The following is a 16,449-nucleotide window of genomic DNA, read 5'->3' as shown; positions in this document are numbered from 1 at the left end:
CAACCTGAGCCACGTGACGTCAATAAGGAAGAAGCGTTTATTATTCACAACAGCAGGGTAACTGGTCTGGAAATTCTATGAGAAGCAGAAAGTCGAAGGCTCGTGTTGGTGGTAAGTTAGTTCCTATTTCACCACCAGGTGGCAGCATTGAAACCGAAGAGAAAATAATCAAACTTCCCAAATTTTACAGCAGTGGAGTATTATGTGTAAATTGTATCATCGTGATTCGAAACTTCTTGCTCTTACAAAATCAATGGGAAATCTGGAATACCGAGAATTAAGGGGTCTGTCGTACTCATTGATCATCAGCCAAATAAAATGACTAAATTGCTTCTCCAATTATACATTTTCACTTCTAAATATATTAGCACAAATTGGAAGGATAGGACTGTAAATTGCATTCCAAACTTCTAGTAACTTTGACCTGGCCTGCATCTTTGAAACAAGATATAGAGACAGGTTATTTGAAGAAAATAAGTACTGGATGATGATGTCTATTTTTAAACAAGACATACTGGCCCATATTTATTTATTTATTGTATAGCGCTAACATATTACGTAGCGCTGGACATTAATTTAGGTTACAGACAATATTTAGGGGTGACATACAGCAATACAGGAATACATGCAAACCCAGCAGAGTAAGAGTACAGCGTAATGCTTAGTCAGTCACTGGATGGGAGCATGGAGATTAGGCAAGTTGAGTTCACTCAGATCCATAGGGTGGGTGTACGGTGATGGAGGTGCATGATAGGTAGGAAACACAAGGAGGAGGACCCTGCCCAAAGGCTTACAATCTAGAGGGAGAGGTAGGGACACGAAAGGTAGGGGACCAGAGTTCAGCTGCGGGTATAGAGCTCCAGTGAGGGGTTAGGGTTAGGCCCGGTTCACACTTGCGTTTTGATGAAATACTTACGGTGGCACGGGTCCGGTCCTTTCTGAAAACATCCGTTCGCCATGAGGAGGCCATCAAGATCCGGTCAGGTCACGTTCAGTTTTCATCCGGATCCTCTTCCGTTCTTCATGCGTCCTGGATCCGTTTCGGTTTTCGAAGATCAGCCTGGAAGCTCTGGAAAAGCGCTGGAGTCCTTCTTGGGGAGAGCCTGCTGTGCGGACATCATCCTCCTCCTCCCGCGGGGCCCTGCGTCTGGATGGTCGGGTCCTTCCGTCCTCCGCTGTGTTCTGGGGTGGCTGTGGAGAGGCTGGGGGCTGTCCGGCGCTGGGTACATCCACATGGCCGCCTGCACCATAGAGAACCCCACAGGAAGTGGGGTAGGACGTCCGGCTTTCATCCGGAAGTGTGTTGTGCACTTCCGTTTCCCCTCAGGTATTGTTGTGCTGGATTTCTTGTCCGGATCTGGTCCGGCGGCGGTGGACGGAGGACCGGTCCGGAAAATTGGAGCATGTTGGAAAATTCCGGACCGCAGGCCGGACCGCAGACCGCATCCGGAGGAACGGACGAGTGCGCACGGGTCCATTGATTAACAATAGACCCTTAATCGTCCTTTCCGTTTGCGGACTTTGCTGTCTGGCTGCGGTCCACAAATAAACGCCAATGTGAACCGGGCCTTAGGGTTAGAGTGAAAAGCTGCATTTTGAGGGCCTTCTTGAAGATGTTGAAGGAGGGGGAAACCCTAATGGGGGGAGGTAAGGAGTTCCATAGTGTTGGAGCATCTCTTGAGAAGTCCTGGAGGCGTGCATGGGACTGGGTGATGCGGGGGGCAGTCAGGCGAACTTCAGTGAAGGAGCAGCTAGGTGTGTACCTCTGAGTAAGATCAGAAATGTAGGTTGGGCAGGTTTTGTGGATAGATTTATAGGCCAGACCCAGTATGCAATTAACTTTTTCCCGAGTTATCTCCTAGGAGATAATTTTTCTTACTCTTTTTAAAATAACTTTTAAGCATTTTACAATTGAAAAAATACATAAAAGTTGGTGAAAAAGTACTATCAGATTATTTTGAGTATTTTCTTGCTTGCTGGTGGTTTAAATGCATTTAATGGCAAGGTGTGAAAATTTCACCTAGGAGAAAACTGAGGAGAAAAAGTTGATTGCATATGGGCCACTGTTTTTAGTTTTAGTTAAAGCGGACCGAAAGCAAATATTTTTTTAATTCAAGATATTTAGTTGCACCCCTCTGACACATACAAAGATAAATAAACACTCCTTCAAGCCTATGAGCATTTCAGTGCATGCTTTTCACCCTTTTCTTTTCATAACTAGGGTTATACATGTGACAGCCATTACTTCTGACCTTAGTAGGAGGTTTTAGATCACCTCCCCTGTGACATTATCAGTAGCAGCCTGTGTTTTGTTTTTGTTTTTTTTATCTCCTCCACCAGTCTGCCGGATTCTGTCCCGGCAATATAAAAGGAAGGGAGGGGGTTCCGCTAATAAATGTAAAATATGTTAGATTTGTCATTATGCAGCTGAAAAAAGGCAGTAAATTACCATTGTTATCTGAAAATAATAATGTATATCGCATTTCCACCTAATAAAATTGTTTTAAAAACAAAGCTTTAGGTACGCCATACTAGACAAGACACAGAACATTTAAGTCACCCTTTTCTCCTGGTGGACTCACCAGAGCTGGGCTCATACCCACATTGCGATTGTTTGCGCAATTCTTCTGACGACCAGTGATTTCTTAAGCCATCATTTCCGCGTTCTCGCAATGTGGATACATGCACCTGATTACACAAATGCCCTTTAGTGGCATGCAGCAATTTTGACTGTCACAATGGATCAGATGTTTAGGATCCCAGACGACTCCCGTGCAAAGTACTGTAATCGTTTAAACCCTTGTTTGCGCTGTCCTTTGCCATCGCACGTTCCCATGGGTTGGGGATTGATTGGGGGAACGCTCTTCATGGGGTGGCATCGCTGTGAGATTCCCTGACTCATCTTCAGGAGAGTATTGAGTTTTAGAGCACGCTCCACTGGCGACAGGGTCATTAGGAAGCCCAAAGACCCCTTACTGTTTTACATGCTGGCTTGAGCCAGTCGAATCCTGGTCCAAGGCTCAAATCCCACATCAAAGGCAACAACAGCCTTACCAGTAAGCCATCTAGCTAGAACTAGCAAATGGGAAGTATGGTGTTCCTGATGATGGGCTCAAGAGAAGTTATCTTTGTATTTGGTTTGAGGCCAAAAGCACCACTGTTCTAGATTGTTTTCTTTATTTTAGTATGGAAGTTTTAGTAAAGTTTTGTATAATAAGGAAAGGGCTAGAAACTTTTGGGAGGTTTTATGGTTATGTTAGTCCACAATGAATGAATCTCCCCTCACTTCTTGCTACTGGGAGTTCAAAGGGGCTAAGCCATTTCAATATAAGTGCAGTGATGGCATGACTGGAAGTGTGGTGATAGTATGACTGGAGGTGGGACTGGAAGTGTAAGGTGGGACTGGAAGTGTGGTGATAGTATGACTGGAGGTGGGACTGGAAGTGTAAGGTGGGACTGGAAGTGTGGTGATAGTATGACTGGAGGTGGGACTGGAAGTGTAAGGCGTGGCTGGAAGTGTGGTGATGGTATTGACTGGAGGTGGGACTGAAAGTGTAAGGTGTGACTGGAAGTGTGGTGATGGTATTGACTGGAGGTGGGACTGGAAGTGTAAGGTGGGACTGGAAGTGTGGTGATAGTATGACTGGAGGTGGGACTGGAAGTGTAAGGTGTGGCTGGAAGTGTGGTGATGGTATTGACTGGAGGTGGGACTGAAAGTGTAAGGTGTGACTGGAAGTGTGGTGATGGTATTGACTGGAGTGGGACTGGAAGTGTAAGGTGTGGCTGCAAGTGTGGTGATGGTATTGACTGGAGGTGGGACTGGAAGTGTGAGGTGTGGCTGTAAGTGCGGTGATGGTATGACAGGCGGTGTGGCTGAAAGTGTGAGGTGGGATTGGAAGTGTAAGGTGGGACTGGAAGTGTGAGGTGGGATTGGAAGTGTGAGGTGGGACTGGAGGAGTGAGGTGTGGTTGGAAGAGCAGTGATGGAATGACAGGTGGTGGGACTGGACGTGTGAGGTGTGGCTGGAAGTGCAGGAATGATATGACTGGAAGTGTCAGAGAATGCAGAATTTTTTCTGCAAAAATCGGATCGCCGCGGTAATTTTAGACCAATCACAAGACTGATTTTCTGGTATAGGTTTTTCTGATTTTTTCCCCATTTCTTTGCATTATCTGACGCAAAAAATCGTTAATAAAATATTCCTCGGAAATAAAAAAACAGAAAATTGGAAATCAGAAAATCGGAAAAGCAGAGATTGGCATTGGCAATTGGAAATTTCTGCAGAATTGGAAATGGGCATTTCCAACCATCCCTAGTGACTGATAAATAGAGATGGTCCGAATGGTTCACCGGCGAACGGTTCCAAGCGAACTTCCGTGGTTCGCGATCGCAGAAAACCGCAAACTTTTCCGGAAGTTCGATTCGCCCCCATAGTACATCATTAGGGTCAATTTTGACCCTCTACATCACAGTCAGCAGGCACATTGTAGCCAATCAGGCTACACTCCCTCCTGGAGGCCCTCCCCCCTTATAAAATGCAGGTAGTGTCAGGCTTTTCACTCACTCGTGTGCCTGCAGTAATTAGAGAAGGAAGAGCTGCTGCAGAAAGGGCTATAGGGAAAGCTTAGTTAGGCTTTTGTAGGCTTGTTAGCTTGCTCCTTGCTGATTCTTATTGCTAAAATAGCACCCCTCAACAGCACTTTTGAGAGCTAATCTTGTCCTTGTGATCTATTTTTTTTTTTTTTTGTGGCCCACTTGCATTATATACAGCCCTGTCAGTCAGTCGCAGCTGGCCTTTGGCCCCATAATTCCTACTGTGCACATTTGTAATACCCAGCAGCACTGCATATACCTACCTACCTGTTGTTTAGTGCACCCACCTACCCACGTGAGCAGATGCAGTGTGATATTTAATACCACCAGTCACTGTACCTGTTCATGGTACGTGTGTGTGACAGGTGCACATTTGTAATACCCATCAGTGCATATACCTACCTGTTGTTCAGTGCACCCACCTACCCACGTGAGCGCACACAGTGTGATATTTAATACCACCAGTCACTGTACCTGTTCACGGTACGTGTGTGTGACAGGTGCACATTAGTAATACCCAGCAGCACTGCATATACTTACCTGTTGTTCAGTGCACCCACTTACCTACGTGAGTGTACGCAGTGTGATATACCACTCCATGCATACCTGTTAACTGCACCTGTGTGACTGCACATTGTATTAGTCAAATCAGTGCATACCTTTCACTTCATCCCCCCCCAATATGGGCAAAACAGGCAGAAGCAGGCCACGTGGCAGGTCTGTTCGAGGTCGTGCTGTCGGGGTTTCGTGCAGCCCTGGACCAAAGTATAGTGTTCAGAAGGCGTGTGCCATCATCCCCCAATATTGTCAGGACATAGTTGACTATTTAACACAGAACACCTCATCTTCCTCAGCTTCCGCACGGAACCGTGACATATCTTCCTCCTCCTGCTCTGATTCTGGCACCCCACTAAACACTCAGACGGCCGCCACCACCAAAGTGCCATCACCCCAGGGCTCAGCGGTGTGGACATTTTGTTGTGTGTCTGCCTCAGATGAGAGCTATGCCATCTGTACTCTCTGCCACCAGAAATTGAACTGTGGAAAGACCAAGACCCGCGTAGGGTCCTTACGAAGGCACATGATGACAAAGCACAAACTGCAATGGGATGACCACCTGAGGATAAGCAGCACACAAAAGCAAAGCCACACACCGTAGTGGAAGATACCAATTATTTCTCAAAAAAGGGGATACCCAAACTGTACCGTGATGTTGAAAGGCAAGTGGTGTCATCTCTGGCACACAGCGTTGGGTCAAGGGTCCATCTGACCACGTGGTCTGCAAAGCACGGTCAGGCCTGCCCAAAGACTAAGTCAGTCCTCTCACATAGCATCTCTGCCTGCACGCCGTGTGACTGCCTGCCCCAAGACTAAGTCACTCCCCACACAGCATCTCTGCCTGCAGGCCGCTTGACTGCCTTTTCCGCCACCACCAACAGGGTCCAGGACTCCAGGCGGATTCCTGATAATAATTTTTCTGGTGCGTGTACATGCCTGCCTAATTTTTCTGGCTGCACTGCAGCTGCAACAACAAAACAAAAGGCATGTACATGTGCCAATTCCCCTTTGTGATCGTTATCTTGCCACGGTGAAGGGGCTTGCGTATCACAATGAAGCAATGACCGACGGCTATATGAGTGTCTCGGGGGGTGGCACACCAAAGATAATAAGGTCGTTGTTTCATTGTGGACAGACCAAATTCGATCAGATGGACAGTCACTGTTGTTCTAACATTGAGCTACCACAGCCCGGCGACCATATGGGCTTGAAAACCACCACGGCCTGCACTCTGGCCGCGGTGCGCTCCAGTCCAGCACGGCCGTCACTACACAAACAGCTGTTTGCGGTGCGTTACACAGTGAGTTTGGTGTGTCAGTGTGAAGCAGTACTCTAATTACACTCCCTGATTGATGTATACACATTCAAGATGTTTTAAAGCACTTTAGGCCTGCAATTTAGCATTCAATGTGATTTCTGCCCTTAAAACGCTGCTTTGCGTCAAATCCAGATTTTTCCCCGGGACTTTTGGCATGTATCCCACTCCGCCATGCCCCCCTCTAGGTGTTAGACCCCTTGAAACATCTTTTCCATCACTTTTGTGGCCATCATAAATGTTTCTAGTTTTCAAAGTTCGCCTCCCCATTGAAGTCTATTGTGGTTCGCGAACCGAAAATCGGAGGTTCGGCCCATCACTACTGATAAATTGTAGTATCTTGTAGTATCAGGTATTCTTTGGTAGATTTTAGTGGTGGGCACCGTGACATATCTTCCTCCTCCTGCTCTGATTCTGGCACCCCACTAAACACTCAGACGGCCGCCACCACCAAAGTGCCATCACCCCAGGGCTCAGCGGTGTGGACATTTTGTTGTGTGTCTGCCTCAGATGAGAGCTATGCCATCTGTACTCTCTGCCACCAGAAATTGAACCGTGGAAAGACCAAGACCCGCGTAGGGTCCTTACGAAGGCACATGATGACAAAGCACAAACTGCAATGGGATGACCACCTGAGGATAAGCAGCACACAAAAGCAAAGCCACACACCGTAGTGGAAGATACCAATTATTTCTCAAAAAAGGGGATACCCAAACTGTACCGTGATGTTGAAAGGCAAGTGGTGTCATCTCTGGCACACAGCGTTGGGTCAAGGGTCCATCTGACCACGTGGTCTGCAAAGCACGGTCAGGCCTGCCCAAAGACTAAGTCAGTCCTCTCACATAGCATCTCTGCCTGCACGCCGTGTGACTGCCTGCCCCAAGACTAAGTCACTCCCCACACAGCATCTCTGCCTGCAGGCCGCTTGACTGCCTTTTCCGCCACCACCAACAGGGTCCAGGACTCCAGGCGGATTCCTGATAATAATTTTTCTGGTGCGTGTACATGCCTGCCTAATTTTTCTGGCTGCACTGCAGCTGCAACAACAAAACAAAAGGCATGTACATGTGCCAATTCCCCTTTGTGATCGTTATCTTGCCACGGTGAAGGGGCTTGCGTATCACAATGAAGCAATGACCGACGGCTATATGAGTGTCTCGGGGGGTGGCACACCAAAGATAATAAGGTCGTTGTTTCATTGTGGACAGACCAAATTCGATCAGATGGACAGTCACTGTTGTTCTAACATTGAGCTACCACAGCCCGGCGACCATATGGGCTTGAAAACCACCACGGCCTGCACTCTGGCCGCGGTGCGCTCCAGTCCAGCACGGCCGTCACTACACAAACAGCTGTTTGCGGTGCGTTACACAGTGAGTTTGGTGTGTCAGTGTGAAGCAGTACTCTAATTACACTCCCTGATTGATGTATACACATTCAAGATGTTTTAAAGCACTTTAGGCCTGCAATTTAGCATTCAATGTGATTTCTGCCCTTAAAACGCTGCTTTGCGTCAAATCCAGATTTTTCCCCGGGACTTTTGGCATGTATCCCACTCCGCCATGCCCCCCTCTAGGTGTTAGACCCCTTGAAACATCTTTTCCATCACTTTTGTGGCCATCATAAATGTTTCTAGTTTTCAAAGTTCGCCTCCCCATTGAAGTCTATTGTGGTTCGCGAACCGAAAATCGGAGGTTCGGCCCATCACTACTGATAAATTGTAGTATCTTGTAGTATCAGGTATTCTTTGGTAGATTTTAGTGGTGGGCAGATAGCGATCAGTACAAGATAGCAGATAGCAATCGTAGATTCCAGTGGGAAGCACTTAAAGGGAACCTAAATTGACAGTAAGGTCCCAGAGATGACTGGCGGCACATGGAGCTCTCTAGCATGGAGCCCGGAAGAGATGAATGTTCCCTGCAACCTGCGCCTGCTGCCAAAACTCTGCAACCCCCCGTTAGAGGAGACACAGAAGGTAAACCCCCCCATGACTGTGTCAGTGTGCCCACTACCTATAGCTGGCTACCTATACTGGTGGCACCTATACCTGGCTACCTATGCTGGGAGGCACCTATACCTGGCTACCTGTACTGGGAGGCACCTATACCTAGCTGCCTATACTGGGAGCACTTATACCTAGCTACCTATACTAGGGGCATCCATACCTGGCTACCTAAACTGGAGGCACCTTTACCTGGCTACCTATACTGGTAGTACTTATACCTGGCTACCTATACTGGGAGTACTTATACCTGGCTACCTATACTGGGGGCACTTATACCTGGCTACCTATACTGGGGACACCCTTACCTGGCTGCCTATACTGGTAGTACTTATACCTGGCTACCTATACTGGGGGCACCCTTACCTGGCTGCCTGTACTGGGAGTACTTATACCTGGCTACCTACACTGGGGGCACTTATACCTGGCTACCTATACTGGGGGGCACCCTTACCTGGCTGCCTATACTGGGAGTACTTATACCTGACTACCTATAATGGAGGCATCTATACCTGGCTACCTATACAATTTTTACACCCTTGCTCTGGGATTAATTTGGCCCAGAAACTGCTCTGGATTCACTAATCATCCTGATTACTATTGTAAATTGTCTTTTTCAGTTTGGGGTTTAGGTAAGCTTTAAGTACGCAGTTTGTGAAGTGATCTTCCAAAGCAGATTATAAGCAAAGGATAAAAGTTGTTTAAAATGAATTGTATAACTTGTAAGAGAACATTGAATGCATGACAGAACTGTAACATAACGCACTTTAATTTTTGCCAGTCGCTGACCCTGAAATATTTTGGGCGGCGATTGCAATGTGACAAAAGAACCACCAGAGGGGGCTCATTCCCTGTGAACTACAGCACAGCTCACATAAGGAACTCTAGTCTAGCACACAGCACGCCGTTCCAGCAACAGTTTTGGGGGTTTGCAGGAAAATGAGGAAAGACTGTAGACAGCATTGTGATGGGTACAGTGGCGTAGCAATAGGGGGGCAGAGGTAGCGACCGCACCGGGGCCCTTGGGCCAGAGGCCCCCCCCCCCTTCACCCATCTTATTAGCATTTTATTGGTGCTATGCTGATAATGAACACCTCCATATGTGCATTGCATAGTGGTAATCATTAACAAGCTATTTTTTTACTCTGATTACCCCTTGCCTGGCACTGGCTTCATATTAAAAGAGTGCTTGGAACTCCATGTAATTCTCGTACCGGGGCCCCAAGCTGCTTAGTTACGTCACTGGATGGATATCTATACATGAGGTTATCTGAGCCCCTGTCCTGCTCGTGTTTGGGGATAAAAGCTGTGAGCCATATTAGATTTTAGTCTACATTTCCACTGTAGATGATTTTCAGCGTGCCGTAAGCAGAATCACAGCCTATTGAAATCCTTAGGCTGCTTCCAATGCACACATGGGGGAAGGGGGGGGGGGGGGGAATAGTGCTTGCAGCATCCGGCTCCTTGATTCGGCACGATTTTTCATTGGGTGCTGCGTCTGTCCTGGAAGCAGATGCAGCCCCCTAGTGGAAACATAGCCTTATTGCTTGCATGGCACAGTCTAGCAGCAGTTTCTCCCTCCATCTCTCCCTCATGCCAATACACGCACACTTGGCCAATCTCTGGCTTATACATTTGCACCTAAGTGTAGATTAGGTGGCCCATACATCTACCAATTTTGCCGCCCAGTTGACCATCCGTTTCGACAATTTTATTGAATCAGATGAAAATCGGTGCCACAACAAGCATGCCCGATTGATGATTTGATTGATTACAAGGCAACATCGGTGAAATGTACCTCCTCCATATTAGAGTTGTCCCGAACGGTTCGGCCGCAAACTTATTCGCGCGAACATCGGTGGTTCAACCCGCCCCTATACTACATCATTGGACTAAACTTTGACCCTCTACATCACAGTCAGCAGACACATGACAGCCAATCAGGCTGCACTCCCTCCTGGAGCCCCTCCCCCCTCTTATATAAGGACCTGCGTCTGCCATTATCTCACTTGGTGTTGCTGCAGTAGTGAGAGAAGGGAGAGGAACCTGCTGCAGAGATAGAGAAAGCTTAGTCAGGCTCTTATAGCTTGCTCCTAGCTGATATTTGTTTTTGAAAAGCACCACAAAAAGAGCTCTTTTCAGAGCTAATGTTCTTGTGAAGTTTTTTTTTGTGTGTGTGCCACTGACACTGCATTATACAGCCCTGTGTGTCGCAGCTGGCTCTTGCTAATTGCTATACTGTGCAAGGCCCAGCACCTTTTTACTGCACCTGTGTGTGACAGCTGTACATTTATGATACCAGTCTGACCATGCATACCTGTTCATGTTCACTGCACCTGCGTGACAGCACACAGTGTTATATAATACCAGTCACTGCATAACTGTTCACTGCACCTGCGTGTGACAGCTGCACATTTGTAATACCAGTCCGACTATGCATACCTGTTCATGTTCACTGCACCTGTGTGACAGCACGCAGTGTTATATAATACCAGTCACTGCATAACTGTTCACTGCACCTGTGTGTATGACAGCTGCACATTGTATTGTGTAATACCAGTCCGTGCATACCTGTAACTGGACCTGTGACTGCACATTGTATTATATACCAGCAGTCACTGCATACCTTTTACTGCACCTGTGTGATGGCACATTGTTCTACCAGCAGTCACTGCAACCTTTTCCCTGCACCTGTGTAACCGCACATTGTTGTACCAGCAGTCACTGCAACCTGTTCACTGCACCTGTGTAACCACACATTGTTGTAGCAGCAGTCACCTTTTCACTGCACCTGTGTAACCGGACATTGTTGTACCAGCAGTTACTGCAACCTTTTTACTGCACCTGTGTAACCGCACATTGTTGTACCAGCAGTCACTGCAACCTTTTCACTGCACCTGTGTAACCACACATTGTTGTGTAATCTTCCTCCTCCTCCCATGTCCACGCAGGCAAGGACAGGACGCTCTAGCGATCTCATGGTGATGTCGGACATGCGGACATTCTTTAGTCCAACGCCTCGCCTTAGCCATTCCGGATCCACCCTCCACCAATGCCTCGACCGACAGGGAGCCGACTACCTGGCCTTAAAGGACTTCCAAGGCCAACGCTAAAAAAAAAGTTAAATACCTGCATCACATTTGAAGTCACGGAGGACGCCGTCCGCGCCCTCCATGCCATTCCGCCAGGTCCCCGCCGCTCAATAGCCCCCCGGGCCGCTCCCGACCCCACGGCCCGAGTCGGGCTCTCCTGCATCCACTAACATGGCCGCATGAGCTGGCCGCGGCTGCACAGTCCGCATAGCCGCGAGTGTGGCTGCGCAGCTCTAGGGCCTACTCCCGATCCACGCTGCAGGAGACAACCTGTAGCGTGGATCGGGGGGTAGGCCCTAGAGCTGCGCAGTCCGCACAGCCGCGGCCAGCTCATGCGGCCATGTTAGTGGAGGCAGGAGAGCCCGACCCAGGCCGTGGGGTCGGGAGCAGCCCGGGGGGGCTATTGAGCGGCGGGGACCCGGCAAAACGGCACGGAGGGCGTGGACGTCCTTCGTGCCTTCAAATTTGATGCAGGTATTTAACCTTTTTTTTAGAGTTGGCCTCGGAAGTCCTTTAAGTGCGGATGTAGACTCTGAGCAGCGATGAACCCCTGGACTATTGGGTGCGCAGGCTTGACCTGTGGCCAAAGCTGTCCCAATTTGCCATCCAACTTCTGTCTTCCCCTGCCTCAAGCGTCCTGTCAGAAAGGACCTTCAGCGCAGCTGGAGGCATTGCCAGTGAGAAGAGAAGTCGCCTAGGTCACAAAAGTGTTCAGTACCTCACCTTTATCAAAATGAATGAGGCATGGATCCCGCAGTCCCCACACACAGCATCTCTGCCTGCACGCCATGTGACTGCCTGCCCCGGCCAAGACTAAGTCGCTCCCCACACAGCATCTCTGCCCGCAGGTCGCTTGACTGCCTTTTCCACCACCACCAACAGGGTCCAGGACTCCGCTATAATAATTTTTCTGGTGCGTTTACATGCCTGCCTAATTTTTCTGGCTGCACTGCAGCTGCAACAACAAAACAAAAGGCATGTACATGTGCCAAATTCCCCTTCGTGATCACTACCTTGCCACGGTAAAGGGGCTTGCGTATCACAATGAAGCAATGACCGCCGGCTATATGAGTGTCTCGGGGGGGGGGGCACATCGAAGATAATAAGGTCGTTGCTTCATTGTGGATAGACCAAATTTGATCAGCTGGACAGTCACTGTTGTTCTATCATTGAGCTACCACAGCCCGGCGACCATATGGGCTTGAAAACCGCCACGGCCTGCACTTTCGCCATGGTTTGCACCAGTCCAGCACGGCCGTCACTACACAAACAGCTGTTTGCGGTGCGTTACACAGTGTGAGTTTGGTGTGTCAGTGTGAAGCAGTACTCTAATTACACTACCTGATTGACGTATACACATGCAAGATGTTTTTAAGCACTTTAGGCCTGCAATTTAGCATTCAATGTGATTTCTGCCCTTAAAACGCTGCTTTGCGTCAAATCCAGATTTTTCCCCGGGACTTTTGGCGTCTATCCCACTCCGCCATGCCCCCAGCCAGGTGTTAGACCCCTTGAAACATCTTTTTCACTTTTCTGGCCAACATAAGTGTTTCTAATTTTCAAAGTTCGCCTCCCCATTGAAGTCTATTGCGGTTCGCGAAAGTTCGCGCAAACCGAAAATCGGAGGTTCGGGCCATCTCTAATGCGTATCACAATGAAGAAATAACCGGCTAAATGAGTGTGTTGGGGTTGGGGGGCACACCTAACCCAAGAAAATAGATAATATGGTTGTTGCTTCATTGTGGACAGACCAAATTTGATCAGCTGGACACTCAGTCACTGTTGTTCTGTCATTTAGCTACCTCAGCCCGACCATATGGTCTTGAAAACCGCCATCGCCTGCACTCTCGCCATGGTGCGTACCAGTCCAGCACGGCAGTCACTACACAAACAGCTGTTTGCGTTGCGTTACACAGTGAGTTTAGTCTGTCAGTGTGAAGCAGTACACTAATTACACTACCTGATTGATGTATACAAATGCAAGATGTTTTAAATGTGATTTCTGCCCTTAACCTCCTTAGCGGTAACCCCGTGTGTGACACGGGGTAAGCCGCCGGAGGGTGCCGCTCAGGCCCTGCTGGGCCGATTTAAATATTTTTTTTTTTTTGCTGGACGCAGCTAGCACTTTGCTAGCTGCGCCAGCACCCCGATCGCCGCCACCGCGCGCCCGATCGCCGCTATCCGGTGCGGCGCGCGCCCCCCCCCCCCCGTCCCCTGCGCTGCCTGGCCAATCAGTGGCAGGCAGCGCCAAGGGGTGGATCGGGTCTCCCAATGACGTCCCGACGTCGCTGACGTCGGTGACGTCATCCCGCCCCGTCGCCATGGCGACGGGGGAAGCCCTCCAGGAAATCCCGTTCTTTGAACGGGATTTCCTGATCGGAGATCGCCGAGGGCGATCGAAGCGGGCGGGGGGATGCCGCTGAGCAGCGGCTATCATGATTTAAAAAAAAAATTTTTTTTAAAAACTGCTGCGCTGCCCCCTGGCGGTATTTTTCATACCGGCAAGGGGGTTAAACCCTGCTGTGCGTAAAATCCGGATTTTTCCCCGGGACTTTGGGCATGTATCCCACTCCGCCATGCCCCCCTCCAGGTGTTAGACCCCTTGAAACATCTTTTCCATCACTTTAGTGGCCACAATTAATGTTTCTAGTTTTGAAGGTTCGCCTGCCCATTGAAGTCTATGGCGGTTCGAAAGTTTGCATGTTCGCGAACTTTTTGCGCGTGTTCGAGGTTCGGGAACCAAAATCGGAGGTTTGCGACAACTCTACTCCATATCCAGTCCTCAGATTGGGCAATACCTTCTCTAGGCCATGGCCTTGTGGTCTTCTCAGATATCCAGACCTGGTCACATGACACCCTGTTTAGGAATTATGTCACTCCTAATATTTGTAACTCACAGTGGAAGCATGGTTGCCTGATAGTATTTTACCTCAACCTCCACCCCAACCATCTGTACCTTTTTCATTCTCACTCTGCTCCTTCTTCTCACACATGCAACAAAACCACATGTGTGGTTTGTAATCTGCTCTAAAAGATATGCAACAGCATAATAATCTCTCAGGCTAGGTGCACATTTAGCAGAAACGCTAGCGTGGCGGAAAACGCTGCGTTTTTGCCGGTAATGGAAGTCTATGGCCCGTAGGAAAAACCGCATATAAAAACCGCATATGCGTTTTGTATGCGTGTGTTTTTAAAAACGCTGGTTTTGTTGCATACTATGCAAAAACGCATAAAAAACGCACATAATGAAAGTCAATGGAAACACAATGTTATGCGTTTTTATATAAAAAAATTTGTTTTCTGATGTATTTTCCGCTTCTTGTTGTCCTCTCAGTGTTTTGCATAAAACGCAATTGGAAAACGCATACAAAACGCATATGCGTGTGTATATGTGAAACGCAAATGCATTAAAACACACGCAAACCGATTGAAAGACGCATCTGCGGTAAAAACCGCAAACGCACCAAAAACACACACAAAAAACGCACATGACATAAAACGCGACCTTTCATGTTATGTTATGTGTGCACCTCCCCTAAAACAAACCTGAACTGAAAATTAAAAGTCAAAACAAACATAAACATGTCATACTTACCTCCGTCTATAGTCCTACACAGGGCAGTTTCTAGGCTAAATTGCACCCAGGGCGAGGGTGTAAAAATTGCGTCCCCTTCCCCGCGAACCCTTACTCTTTAGGGACAGTCACACAGCCACAGGTCACAAGTAGATCTGCCTACTTACTAATGACCAACTGCTCATCCAAGAGGAAGCAGGGACCAGGAAAACAGGCGAAGAGAGCCCAGAAAGCCGACTCCTCCATTGGCGCCGCGCACTGACAGCCTGCAGTACCACTACAGGACATCAGGTGTCATCACAAGGTGGTGACTTGATGATGACTTGACGTCTGCTGCAGGCAGCCCAGGAGGAGTCAAGGAAGGTGATCGCTTTGGAAATATTTCTTCTTCCATTTGGCTGCACCGCACGTCACCAGCTCCCTGACGGTTATGCCCTTCTGCCTGTGCCCCCTATCTTCTACTTGCTGGTCTGCGCCCAGGGCGGTCGCCCTGCCCGCACTGCCCAAGAAACGGCCCTGGTCCTACTCATCATTCTCTTTCTCCTGTTCCGCGTCCTCTTTGTCCACTGTGATCAATGGAATTCTCTGTCCTACATTTTGAAAATAGCTGTTACCCCATAACAGTTATCTGGTCAGCACATTCAGGGCCGGTTTAAGCAACAATGGGGCCCCAGGGCAAAATAAACCTGGGCCCCCCCCCCCCAACATATACCCCGGAACAAAAATCGTCACTAGGGGACCTTTTTTGCAGCTGGTATAGTCAGGGTGTGAAGCCCCAATCGGTCAGAGCTCCACATTCTGGCTATCCCAGCCTGCATGGGGGGCAAGGGGTTAAAAAGTTTCAGGAGGGGGGACCCCACATAATTAAAAAAAAAAAAAATTCCCACACTCTAAACATTAAAAAAAATTGGGAAAATAGGAAAAAATGCCAGGGATCTTCATACAGCCATATTGCGGCTGTATAGCGATCCCTGGCCAAAGCGCTGCGGCTGCGTATAGACCCCCTGGAAACCCCGTCAGGAAATTTATTGCTCTTTCTTTTGATGCATGTAAAATTACACTACCGTTAGGTTTGCTACTAAAAGTGGCATTTACCGCATTTAAAAGTATATTTTTTTCCTTCTAAACTTTAAAATCAATTTTCTCAAAAACTATAAAGTCTTTTGGAAAAATTATTTTTTCCTCTTATTCCTAATGATCTCCTTAACATATCCTGCAAATTTAGGGTTTCTAGCATTTAAGGTGGATTTGCTATTAACCATTAAAGTCGGCAGGTTTTTAAATGTGTTTTTTTTTTCCTTTGAAACTTTAAAAT

General features: G+C 48.1%; 1 protein-coding gene across 1 annotated transcript in view; it reads left to right on the top strand.

Annotated features, from left to right (window-relative positions):
- The first annotated feature begins 17 nt into the window (after nucleotides 1-17).
- The window catches only part of ERFL (ETS repressor factor like), a 342,909-nt gene continuing 326,477 nt past the window's right edge, over nucleotides 18-16,449 (top strand). Inside the window, exon 1 of the mRNA XM_068241447.1 lies at nucleotides 18-111. The gene's annotated coding sequence lies outside the window, so the exon portion shown is untranslated. The remainder of the gene's footprint in view (nucleotides 112-16,449) is intronic.

The sequence above is a fragment of the Hyperolius riggenbachi genome, chromosome 6 (assembly GCF_040937935.1).
Source record: "Hyperolius riggenbachi isolate aHypRig1 chromosome 6, aHypRig1.pri, whole genome shotgun sequence".
Classification (NCBI taxonomy): domain Eukaryota; kingdom Metazoa; phylum Chordata; class Amphibia; order Anura; family Hyperoliidae; genus Hyperolius; species Hyperolius riggenbachi.
The sequence above is the reverse complement of the archived record's forward strand: the minus strand, read 5'-3'. Positions and strand labels throughout refer to the sequence as shown.